This window comes from Ostrea edulis, chromosome 8, assembly GCF_947568905.1.
Source record: "Ostrea edulis chromosome 8, xbOstEdul1.1, whole genome shotgun sequence".
Lineage (NCBI taxonomy): Eukaryota > Metazoa > Mollusca > Bivalvia > Ostreida > Ostreidae > Ostrea > Ostrea edulis.
The window spans coordinates 33,102,646-33,115,240 of record NC_079171.1 but is presented as its reverse complement, the minus strand read 5'-3'; the positions used below and the strand labels follow the sequence as shown (position 1 = coordinate 33,115,240).

At 35.6% G+C, this 12,595-nt stretch overlaps 1 pseudogene; it reads right to left on the bottom strand.

The window, feature by feature from the left end:
- Positions 1-2,565: 2,565 nt before the first annotated feature.
- On the bottom strand, positions 2,566-5,980 carry LOC125663118 (putative nuclease HARBI1; annotated as a pseudogene).
- Positions 5,981-12,595: the final 6,615 nt, after the last annotated feature.

The following is a 12,595-nucleotide window of genomic DNA, read 5'->3' as shown; positions in this document are numbered from 1 at the left end:
AATGTAATTGCTTGAGCTGTATTATCATGCTTAGGTTCGTGATTAGCAAACTGCTTGTTCTATTCGTTGCTGGATTATCTTTGTGATAACCTTGCACATACATTTTGGTTGTTTGTACATAATTTTTAATGATAAATTAAATTATATATTTTTCTTTCACAGCTATGTGCCAAGAATTTGTATATGTAATACAAATATATGTTGTTTTTATACACATTTTCTAGTACTTAGCCCATTTCATTCAATATCATTTTATGTAAATAATTTGATTTTATGTAAATAATTTGATTTTAGTGACTTGTGCCAAAATTAATATTCCAGGTTGGTCCATGCTAACATATTGTAAAACTTGTAAGTCATAATATTTTTTTCTTTCATAGCTATGTGTCAAGAATTTGCATATGTAATACAAATATATGGTGTTTTTTTTACTCATTTTCTAGTACTTTGAATCATTTTCCATCAATAATCATTTTATTCCGGTTGAGCATCACTGAAGAGACATTATTTGTCGAAATGCGCATCTGGTGCATCAAAATTGGTACCTACAAGTTTTACATTATGACCCCTGGGTTGAGGCCTCTGCTGGTGAACTGTTAGTCCACATTATAGGGGAAAACAGTGTGCCAAAAATGTGGAGTCAAATTCGTCTAAGGGTGAGGGAGATAATCCTTAATTTTGAAATGTAATTTCTAAATTTTATAACAGCAATTAAATATACATCTGTATGTTAAACTTTGATTCCCTATCCTTATTTGAATATACTCCAATCTGCACCATGTTAGGAAGTTTTCATGTAAATTTCGACTTTCTTGGGCCAGTAGTTTTTGACAAGAATATTTTAAAAGATATTCCCTATACATTTCTATGTAGAACTTTGACTTCCCCCTTGTGGCCCCATGGGTCATGATGTTTATAAACATTAATCTGCAATATGTTAGGAAGCTCTCGTGCAAATTTCCACCTTCCTGGCCCAGTATTTATTGAGAAGAAGATTTTTAAAGATTTTCCCGATATATTTGTATGTAGAACTTTGACCCCCCCCCCCCTGTGGCCCCATTCTACCCCCGGGAGCCATGATTTTAACAAATTTAAATCTGCACTTCCGAAAATAAACTGGGAAACTCTCACTTACTGGCGCGAGAGGGATTCGGACCCGCGCCGACCAGATGTGAGAGGCCGTGCGATTTTGAGCGCGATGCTCTAAACACTCGGCTACGGAGGCCCCCTCGACTTGGAAGGACAAACGTGTATGTACACACTATCATCACGTAATAGAACCATAACCCTTACCGGAATTTGCTACAGAACCTGTATCGGGATATCGAAGACATAAGTTACCTAAAATCATAAGAGTGTGACGAAATTCCAAATAATAGGTCGGAGGTACCTACACCTGACATCGCAGATGCTTACTCTCACCTTCGAGATATTTCATCACTCATACCCGAAAGGACAATTCTGCGGATATTTCATTGTTGATAGGAAGCGATATGACCCACGTTCATCATGTTTTCTGATAGAGAATTGGTGCTCCAAGCGAACCATTTGCACAGAGGCTTATTCTAGGGTGGACAATTGGTGAAGTGTGTTTGGGAAAATCTCATATTCCGAAGTCGGTCAACGTAAGGCAAACAGTAATTCACATTGGCCGTGATACCAAGTTTGATCTATGTGACTCTCAATTCCCCATTACAGAGGAAACATAATTTCATCAAGATGTATTTGCAACGACTCCATTTGAAACACCGGAACTGTCGACAGTCGATCGTCTTTCTCAATATTCATTGCACACCTCTCTATTTTGTATTGCTTGTGGGAGTTATGAGATTGCTCACTGTTCGTTATCTTCACCTTTCATATAATTCTCCATAGCCATGTGAAATACTAAATAGGTGAAAATGCCTCTTGTATCATATCAAGTACTAAAAATCTTAGATTTAATCATCTTTTCCACTCAGTGAAAAAGAAAGTCCCACATAAAAGATCTGCAGAGGTTTTGCAAGTCATGTTGAAAGACCTAATGGAAAGAAGAGAAGAGAAGGCAGAACAACGACACCAGGAAAAGCTTGCCACTGCCAACTCTCTCATAGAAGTTTTGAAAGAGTTGACAAAGAAATGATATTACTGAGATTTACTTTAATAAGTTAATGTACAGTAACTACAGACAGTAGAAAACTTTATTCTTTTTTACCTGCTTTGGGTTTCATATCCGGGATTTTTTACCTTAAGGTTTCAATCACTTATGAAGTCTTATAATTTTGTATTCTCAAATTAAGTTTCGGAACAATGTTTTGACCCTATTGTTAGGTCACCCGAGTAAACTCAGGTCATTTGTTGCAATTGGTCTGTGTCCGTCGTGATCCATGGAAATGTTTGTATTGTTACCTGATTAGAGGCAATTGCATACATATATATGAGCCTTACAAAATAAAATCTTTATGAAACCCATATCAGGATGATATGGAATCAGTTATTTTTTCTTATGTTGATGACTCTTTTTGTTTATGTTGATAACATTTTTTTTTCTGTTGATAATTTTTGTTCTTGATGAATACAATAAATGATAAAAAAAAAATGTTTATTGCTAATGCATTTGTTCTAATATATAAGAAAATAGATATATATAGACCATTTAGATATGTACATATATATGTGAACAACAAGAGCAGAATGAACATGCTCTTTTACACAAGTTACATTATCTACATTCTGTTTGTAATTTGTAGTCTTTTAGGTGCTCCCTGGGCATCATTCTGAAGCCATCGATAAACATTTGCATGTCTTTGACCATCTTCATCATCGGAATCCTCATTTATAATGTCATCCAACCTGTCATTCTGTAAAATGCATATATTGTGAAGTATGCAAGTACAAACTACAGTTTTACACATATTCATTTCACTTTTGATGTTGAGATACTTTAGTCTTCTAAAGCGCCTTTTTAATAATGCAAATGCACGCTCAATAACTTGTCTTTTTGAGGACAACTTCAAGTTGTAGCGCAATTGTTGGCGGTTCATATGGCCAGTATCTCGGTAAGGGGTAAGGAGCCACTGCTTCAGGGGATATGCTGCATCTCCTAAAATATGGTACTGTCCATGTGCACATTTTTCAAATCCAGATAATATCCGAGTACTTTGGCATCATGTGCCCTCCCGGGCCAGCCAACATTAATATCTGTAAACTGTAAGTCATGTTTACAAACTGCCTGAAGTATTATCGAGTGAAACTTCTTCCTATTGTAATATGAATTGGCATCCTGGAATGATGCTTCAATTGGAATATGGCAACCATCAATGGCTCCAATCACACTGGTAAAATCTGCTACATCTGGCCATTTTATGCATTTGTTGAAAAAAGTATCAGGCACGAGGTACATTTGCGTACACAGCCCTTATAACATGCATTTTGCTCTTGAGTAAACAATGTTCACTTACACCAAAGCGGTCACTTAGTTCGCAAATAGTTTCTTGAGAAGCCAGATACCTTACAGTCATTAGAATTTTTTTCTCTAATGGAATTGAGGGTCTTCCACCAGAAACAGTACAGTACGTGTACTTAATGCTAGATGAAGAGCAAGATTTCTACAAAAAAGTTCAAGAGTTTCCCTGTTTATCTTGAAAAAATGGGTCAAAGACTCAATTGGCCGGGTTGCAATATTTAGAGTAAATAATTTGGGTAGGGATTTATTTGGTGGTAGTTATCTGTTGCCCCGCTCGACTTACTGCTAATAATGCAGTCACGGACAACGACATGTCTCTTACTGTTACCGTGAATAGTCACATTTCCACGTTTGAAAGATGTACACTTGGTCGTGGCGAAATAAGACAATGGATGTCTAGAAATTGTGGACGTTGCTGGCTTATTGGCCTAACAAATTCTGCAAAACATTTTGCCATCACGAAAATTTCCTCCGCCATTTCAATACTGGGGTTCTTCCTTTACTTTTGCATTTCTCTTTAGACATTGCTACGCCATCTTTTGATGCAGAACTTTCCCCGTGTGATTCTTGAATTTCTTTGTCACATGTACAAGGCTGAGGCTTCTGTTTTTTACTATTGATAAATCCAAAGTGCTCTAAACCTCGTTTTCCCGCCATCTTGATTGTTTTGACCGAGACTAAAAATATTTATTCAGACTTCCGATCCCGATTCTAAAATTTTACTGGTTGCCCAAATTTTCTTCACTCGCGAAAATGCGACTTAATTATAATCTCTAGTCGCAAAATTGATTTTCTGGTCGCAAATGCGACCGTTTTACTCGCAACTTGGAGCACTGCTGATATATGTAATATCAAGTAATAATAACTAAAATGAACAATAACTTCAGGTGCTTGAATTGTATATGATTATATGATAAAGAAACATAATTTCTCTATTTATATTGCAAATTTACAAATCATGCCCAGGAAATTTGACATTCATATATAATTGAATTTTTCCTCAGAGGTAGTGCAACTAAATTTAACCACAAAAGATAATCTCATTTACCTTTTTGAAGTTGAACTCTATTTTTAGTAACAACTTTTTGCTGTAGCGCCCATTTTCGACAAAGGTCAGACTTCAAAAAACCTAGTGAATAACTTCAATATATATATACTTACTTTCTGCAAAGTTTCAAGGTTGTACATAAAAAACTGTAGGAGGAGATGATTTCACAAAATTTCCCCAACTGCCCGCCCGCACTTCACCATACTATAGACCGGATTTGTACTTTGTGCAACCCGGCCAAAAACGTTTAAAAGAGTCTGGCTGTTGTTTCATAGTATCTCTTGCACTTAATCCGGTCATCTCTTGCACTGGAAAAAAGAAGGATAAAGTTTAATTAAATATCCAAAAGAAATTGCAAGGATATACCTGATGATGTGGTTAATATACTAGAAATTTTATTAACCTCTTACTCAAGAATTTTGAGGAATGTGAACTTCAGTTTAATGGCACATGTAAATTAACAAAATTCTTTACACAAGAATTTTGAGGAATGTGCACTTCAGTTTAATGGTACATGTAAATTAACAAAATTCTTTACACAATTATTAATATTGTCCAGGTAAGGTGACCCATGGTTCAACTGTCCTTGACACCAAGTCTGTAAAGGTGTACATACGGAAGCACATTAATAATTTGTTATAACAAACTAAAAATAGATACTGCTGCGGCTCAAATGACTGAAATAGCTCTGTGTAATTTGGCCAATATATTTGTATACAATAGAAAACAACTAATATACAGTTTGCCCCTTCGGTAATAAATTTTAATGTCTGTAAGCCTTCTTTTGGATATGGAGGGGATAAACTGAATTTCAAAACCGCATGCAAATGGATGTGTTTTAAAAACATTACAAAATATACTTTGTGTATTTAACAGTACAGGGTAGTCAGAAAAGTAATAAGTACATTTGTTAATCTTATCTTCATAGTTATTTTGGATTTCAAACATTCCGGTTGAGCATCACTGAAGAGACATTATTTGTCGAAATGCGCATCTGGTGCATCAAAATTGGTACCATATACGTTTTACATTATGACCCCTGGGTCGAGGCCTCTGCTGGTGGACTATTAGTCCCCGAGGGTCTCTACAGCCCAGTAGCTTAGTACTTCGTTACTAGCTTGAAAATACGGATGTATATTTAATTGCTGTTATAAAATTTAGAAATTCATTTCAAAATTAAGGATTATCTCCTTCGTGCATAGCTCTTATCCTTGGACGAATTTGGCTCCACTTTTTTGGCACGCTGTTTTTGGCTATATTTAGCTCCAAAACTTCATAGTTATTTTGGATTTCAAACATTTCGGTTGAGCATCACTGAAGAGACATTATTTGTCGAAATGCGCATCTGGTGCATCAAAATTGGTTCCGTATCCGTTTTACATTACACATGCTCCTGAAATGGCAAAAATATCGTCTAGGTCGTCGTCTTCCTCGTCACTTGCGAGAAAATCATTCATCGCAGCTACACTACCGATAATGACAGCCATTTTCTGGTTGAATTCTCACTTGTTTCAACGAGACCGACCGGGTCATTATGTCATGTGATAAATGTGAACCGGGTTGTCGCCCGGATTTTTGAAACAAGTGCGCCCTTAGCTTCTTGAATTCACCGTACAAACTGTCAATATTGGTCAAATGTTTCGGCAGACACCAGGGACTTCATCAAATGACTTCAATGACCGGGGTTGTCGTCATAAATAAAATCTTCATGAGTAAATGTAAACAACTTTGTCATTGCTTACTTGGGGCATCATATATTTGGGAAGATTTGGACTTTCTGTGCAGGCACGAGGTACATTTGCGTACACAACCAAAGCCTCATGCTGTGCCATATTCTCCAATGCATCGTGTCTGGCGGAATAACACAAGACTAAACCATGCCACCAAATCGACAGCAGAAGCTGTCCCATAAAACCCAGCAAAGAGATTGAAAACGTCCACTGCCTAGCCTGAAGCGGTTTCAGAGCCTGTAAACAAAGTCTACAATAATCTAGCGCAAGCGATATTGGACATTTCAATGCAACAACCGGATATTTTGAACGTTGACGCTGAATCCACAACATTGGACAAACAAACACCCACAACCGAGGACACGGCTTCAACATCCCAATGCAGTGTGCCAGCACCTACTTCCCAGTTTGGGGGGGGGGGGATTTTGGATCACGTTTTCCTTGGGACCGATCTTCCTACAAGGACTTCAGTCCTGTAAGTAAGACAATTTCAATGACAGATGGTATCTCACTAGGTTCCATTGCTTCACAAAAGACAACAAAGCTTTGGAACAATAAATTTGTTGATGTCATGTCATTACTTAGTGTACGTGACGAACCGTTGTCGGTGTCGATTTCAACAGGGGTGATAAATGTTCAGCAGGGTCCGAGATATAAATTTCCAATTGCTCAATGGACGAATGCAACTTTAATATTTGCATCTATCTACATTGAGGTATATCTTTAAGACTATTTTAAAGTTTATTTTTCATTGTAAATATTCATTTCTTTAAAGATGTGTATGTTAGGTGAGTGGGAGATGTGAGAGCGAGGTGAGATCATTATTGTTCTCTTTTTCTATCTTTTCTTTCTTATGTAAACAAATTTTGTTAACTAAAGTTGTGTTCTTGTTTGGTTAGAGATAGCCAGCCTTACTTGCCTCACGTTCCAGTGACAATATCTTTTTTAATTTGACAAACATGGGGAACACTTCGAATATTTCTTTAATATAGACCAAATTCAACAACCAGTAATTTTCATAAAAATTAAAGAAAATCAAAAGCCTTGTTAAATCTTATTCCATACCCATATTCTGTAAAATAAAAAGGCCCTCCCTTGAAAACTTTAAAAGGAAAAATATGACAAAGCATGTACTCTCTCTATGGAATATTTCCTCAAGACCGATGAATTCAACGACCTTTAATTTCTGCTTCACTTGTTTATGATAAGCCTATTGATTTTACAAAATGCTGACCTTCTCAGTGACTTTGTCGAATTGCGCATCTGGTGCATCAAAATCGTTACCGTATAAGTTTTACATTGCAAGACATTAAAAAATTGTACTGACTTTACCAACGTTACCATGTTTGCACCCATTGCCAAAAAACCCGTTCAGGGTTTATTGGTACAATTTTCATGAAATTGTGCTAGTGGTAAATTGAAGGGTGGTACCACTAGTAGAACTCAGAACGCACCCTGAGTAATCCCGTGGGGATCCCGGTTAAAATAGATCCCCAGTACCCCCTGCTTTTCGTAAGAGGCGACTAACTGGGACAGTCTTTCGGATGAGACCGCAAAAAAACGAGGTCCCGTATCACAGCAGGTGTGGCACAAGAAAGAAACGTCCCTGCTCGAAGACCATAAGCGCACATAGAACTTTCCTTGCTCCTTGTAACTATGGATAATTAATGCAAATTAGGTGACCTATGACGTCGCAACATTGAAGCGGGCCATATATTTATACGACCCTATTAGATTTATAAACCTCAAACTTGGTAGAGCAGTATCATATAAATAATCCTGATATACAAGCACTATATGTATGACCCCTTCTGATAATGAGGTCAAAGTCACCCCCCCCCCCTTATAGGAAAATATTGGTCACTCAGAAACCAGACTCAAAACCTGATACAGCTGTTGCCCTGACTAGTATCTGAACCTACTTGTCACTGATTTAGAATATTTGGAGCACCTTCTCAATGTCATATACAAGTTTCTTTAAGCATTTCTTGTTTTCAAAAGTGTTATATGCTGTTTTAGTATTTTTATTCTTTCTAACTACGTGTATAATTTAAATATCAATGTGGACTATGATATAAAATTTTTAACATTCTCAAAAACTAGAGAAATATATATTATATATTGAGGAGATTAAAAAAAGTAAATTCTTGTGTCCTGAAAATCAGTGTCTATCTTATTGTATTATAGGTCTCTGCAAAACCCAAGGACATACTTAAAGTGGTGACAGGAGGAAAATCAATCAAACCAAGTAAAAGTACAAGACAATATTACAAAAGGAAAGCAAAGAAGTCCATAAATTCAATGTTGGAACATCAAGACAGTCTAAAAAATTGAATCCAAACAAAACATCAAAACTTTATGAAGAAATAAACGACAAATTGTCAAATAAACATGAAAGCATTCTTATATATGGTGTTTACTCAAATTATTTCAACTGAAATTCCTAATGTACCTAAATTTGACAGGGAAACAACTTATGGAAAAATTAAACACCAATGGGTTAAATTGTGTAATGAAGTTGTGTTGACATGCAAAAATACATGTATAATGTGATGCATCATAGAATAGCTCAAATGGTCTATTTTATGCAATTTTTGGGCTCTTCACCCACCCCTTTCTGGATGGAGACGGTACAGACATGAGTCACAACCCCTCCATTCCCACCCTTATATTCTTTTCTGGATCTGCCTCTGCTTTGTAAATCTGTTCATAACAAATATATCTCTGTTCTCATTTGTTCCTTTATCATGGTTATGCCTTGTTTGGGGTTACACTTATAAAAAAGTATGATTTTCAAATAAAATTTTTAAGCTTCAAAGAACTCTTTCGTGTACATTTATCAGTATACAGTTTATAAAGGATCTAAACTTACAAGTTGCAAAGTGAAGATAACGAACAGTGATCAATCTCACAACTCTTACAAGCAATACAAAATAGATAGTTGGGCATATACGGACCCCTGGACACACCAGAGGTGGGATCAGGTGCCTAGGAGGAGTAAGCATCCCCTGTTGAACCTTATAGATAATGGAATGTATTGATGAAATAATTAAGAATTCATTTTCAATTCACTTTACAAACACTAATATCTACATGGATTATGTAAAACACAGTTGTTTTGTCATCTGAAAGCAACCTGTAATCATACTTGGTAAAAAGATAGTGCCATAGACTTGATAAACGAGTCAACTTACATTTTTTAAACTACATTATTGAATTTTAAAACAATCCCATTTCTACATTACATGTATTTTCATAAAAGTATATAAAGTCAATATAAACTGTCCAAATTTTACAACATTAATGAGTCTATGACACAAATGTCTGCAGTTTCTGTTCTCAGTTTTATTTTTTTGTGAACAACCATATATATTACACGACTGTAAAAACGTACATTCCACTAAAAGTTTTGGTTCCACAAAGTGCTAAAAAGTTTATTTTAAAATTTGAGCCAAATCATGTTTCTAGAATTTTTAGCCGAAGTCCAGATGCTTTGTGATAAATGTTTTAAATTTCATATTATATAGAGCAAAAATGAATTCAAAATGATTTTTCAAAATAAAAGATATTTTCAATGAATTTTTTAGGGTAAAACACAAAAGTTGATAAATTATATCTTTGTTTTATCATAAAGGATTCCCTTGAACATGTCGAATGTATTTTCAGTTTTGTTTTTCTGAAGATATACGTTTTAAAAGAGCATGGGCATTCATTCTCTTTATACTCGGGACTATAATGCCAATACCTTGTCATTCGAGAAACCTACAACGTACGTCGTTGACCAGGCCTCACAAGAGTTGTTGATAGGTGAATTTCAAAATGAAAAACAATTGCCAACCAGGCATTTTTTCTTTAATCTGTTAATTACCCACCCACTCCAAACTATCCAGCTAAAAATACTTGCAAGTTAATCTCACCATTCAGTGCAAAATATCCTATAAAGGCCGGTCTAATAAGTTGTTTACAATAACCTGAGGAAATCTGAAAGAAATGGGGTTAATAATAAACGGACTTTCGATCCCGACCCAAAATGCTATGCATCGTTTCTCGCATTTACATCTATAGACATATCATTACGGTATGTAAACACATAAAGAAGATCATTTTAGATATTAATAAATATGATTATTACTAGAACATGACAAAAAAGTGTACTTGTTGAATAGTTTGTAAGTAGAAGAAAACTTAAAATCATGAAAATATATTATTTTCCCGCCATTTCTCACAATCTTCATATATTTTTTTCCGAGTACAGTAAAACCTTTCAAAAAAAATATTGATTAAAAATTATTCAATAGCATGTACTTTATCCGTCTAATTATAAAACTTTTTTGAAAGCGTTTACTGTTTCGAGAAAAATGGTCTTAAAGTTGGAATGTTTTACCATTAGAAAATCCCATCGTTAACTACAGCAACGGTTACCATGGTAACACATAACAAATACTCACTATGACAACAGAAATTCGTAAACAGTAGCCTTCAGAAAATCAACCATGGACGTAAATAGAACAAAAAATGGTCATAGACCTGTCAAGCTTTCCACATCCACTATAAAAATATTACATAGACTAATCTATCATAATGATCATGTCCTACGGACCCGGTCCAGAAACGCAGGTTATTTTAACTATTAAAGCTGTATGGTCCGAATTACAATATTTTTTCCCATCTCGTAAAAACGCTATTAAATCAATGCACGTATGTAGTTATGAGATTGTATGACATATCATAAATTACTTTACCTGTTCTAACTCAAATAATTTGATTTAAAATCGATGTTTACAGATAACCGTGTCACTCTGCCATTTCAGGTGATAGTCACGTGACCAGTTCAAACTTTCATATCATCGGTGGTCTTGTCTGTGCAAGGTGAAGATAACGAACAGTGATCAATCTCATAACTCCTACAAGCAATACAAAATAGATAGTTGGGCAAACACGGACCCCTGGAAACACCAGAGGTGGGATCAGGTGCCTAGGAGGAGTAAGCATCCCCTGTTGACCGGTCACACCCGCCGTGAGCCCCATATCCTGATCAGGTAAACGGAGTTATCCGCAGTCAAAATCAGTGTGCCAAGAACTGCTTAACAATCGGTATGAAACACGTCGGACAGCATTTGACCCAATGCGAGGTTGTATTGACGAACTAGATCGTTATAACGACCATAGCTGTGTATTTTGTTATAACAGTACCGTACCATAAGTTTCATAGAAATAAAAATATCAAATACCTCTTAGTAATTCGTTGTTTTACGCTCTTTCAGCCTTAAAACTAGACAGTTGCGTATGATTCAATACATCATGGGATTCCCCTGACGCGCTTGGGTCTATTTATAGACGTCTATTATGGGATGATTTATATATGTAGCCACTATATTTACTTTCTAAATAATATTCTCGCTGTTTTCGTTTTACATGCAGATGTTTTCAAGCATGTAATTAAGGGAAAGTTAATAACTTTATAAAGTAATTAATCTGCTTTAAAGTAATTATGTACAAAAATAATACATGCACATCGGGTCATACAGCTTTAAAATAAAAGCTGAAAATATTATTTTTTCCAAAAAAAACAACAACCAACGCTGAAATACATTCCAACAGGGATAAAAATCCAGTGGCTGACTCTCTAAGCTTTTTTCAAGACCTAAACTTGTGTGAACTTACTCTTAAGATTTTAAGCTTAACACTAAAACTTGTAAAATCATACTTTCTAATGCAATAGGTAGAAATAAGTTTTGCCAAGAATCTTGACATTCAGACATTGACAGAGGTGTTGTAGTTCAGAATAATACGCCCTCTGGTGAGAGATTGGTGTTCTGATTGCAACACCAATCAATCGCCCATAGTTTGTGGTAAAGTTTCAATCGTTTCACAGAATAGAACTTGAACGACTTAACATTGTCTATAAGATATGTAATGGAGAAGTCGTACGTACTTCGTGATATAATAGACCATAAATATGCACAGAGAGGGGTGTCCGTAGTTATGATAGTTAATATAGAGCTTAGTATACTCTGCGAAGCACAATTTTAGAAAACAACTTTTTCCCGCATAAATCGTGTTAACTATACTCTAAGAGCAATAATTAAATAGATGGCGGGCGACCATTAACAAAGCAGTGGCGAGAAAGATACATTCACCACTCCAGTTGATATAGAGTGAAGTATACTTGGAAAATACACTGACAAAGAACGACGATCGTTATAAAGAATAAAAGTAGAACAACTTAACATTCCTCTTTGTATTAAGTCGTTCATACATCATGATGGATTCCAAATGTATAATTAGTATGGAGATGGGGGCTCTTGGATAGCAATTCGGCGCAAAGAAATTATCAAACGGGTATTTTGTTCCTAAATATTCCACATTCAG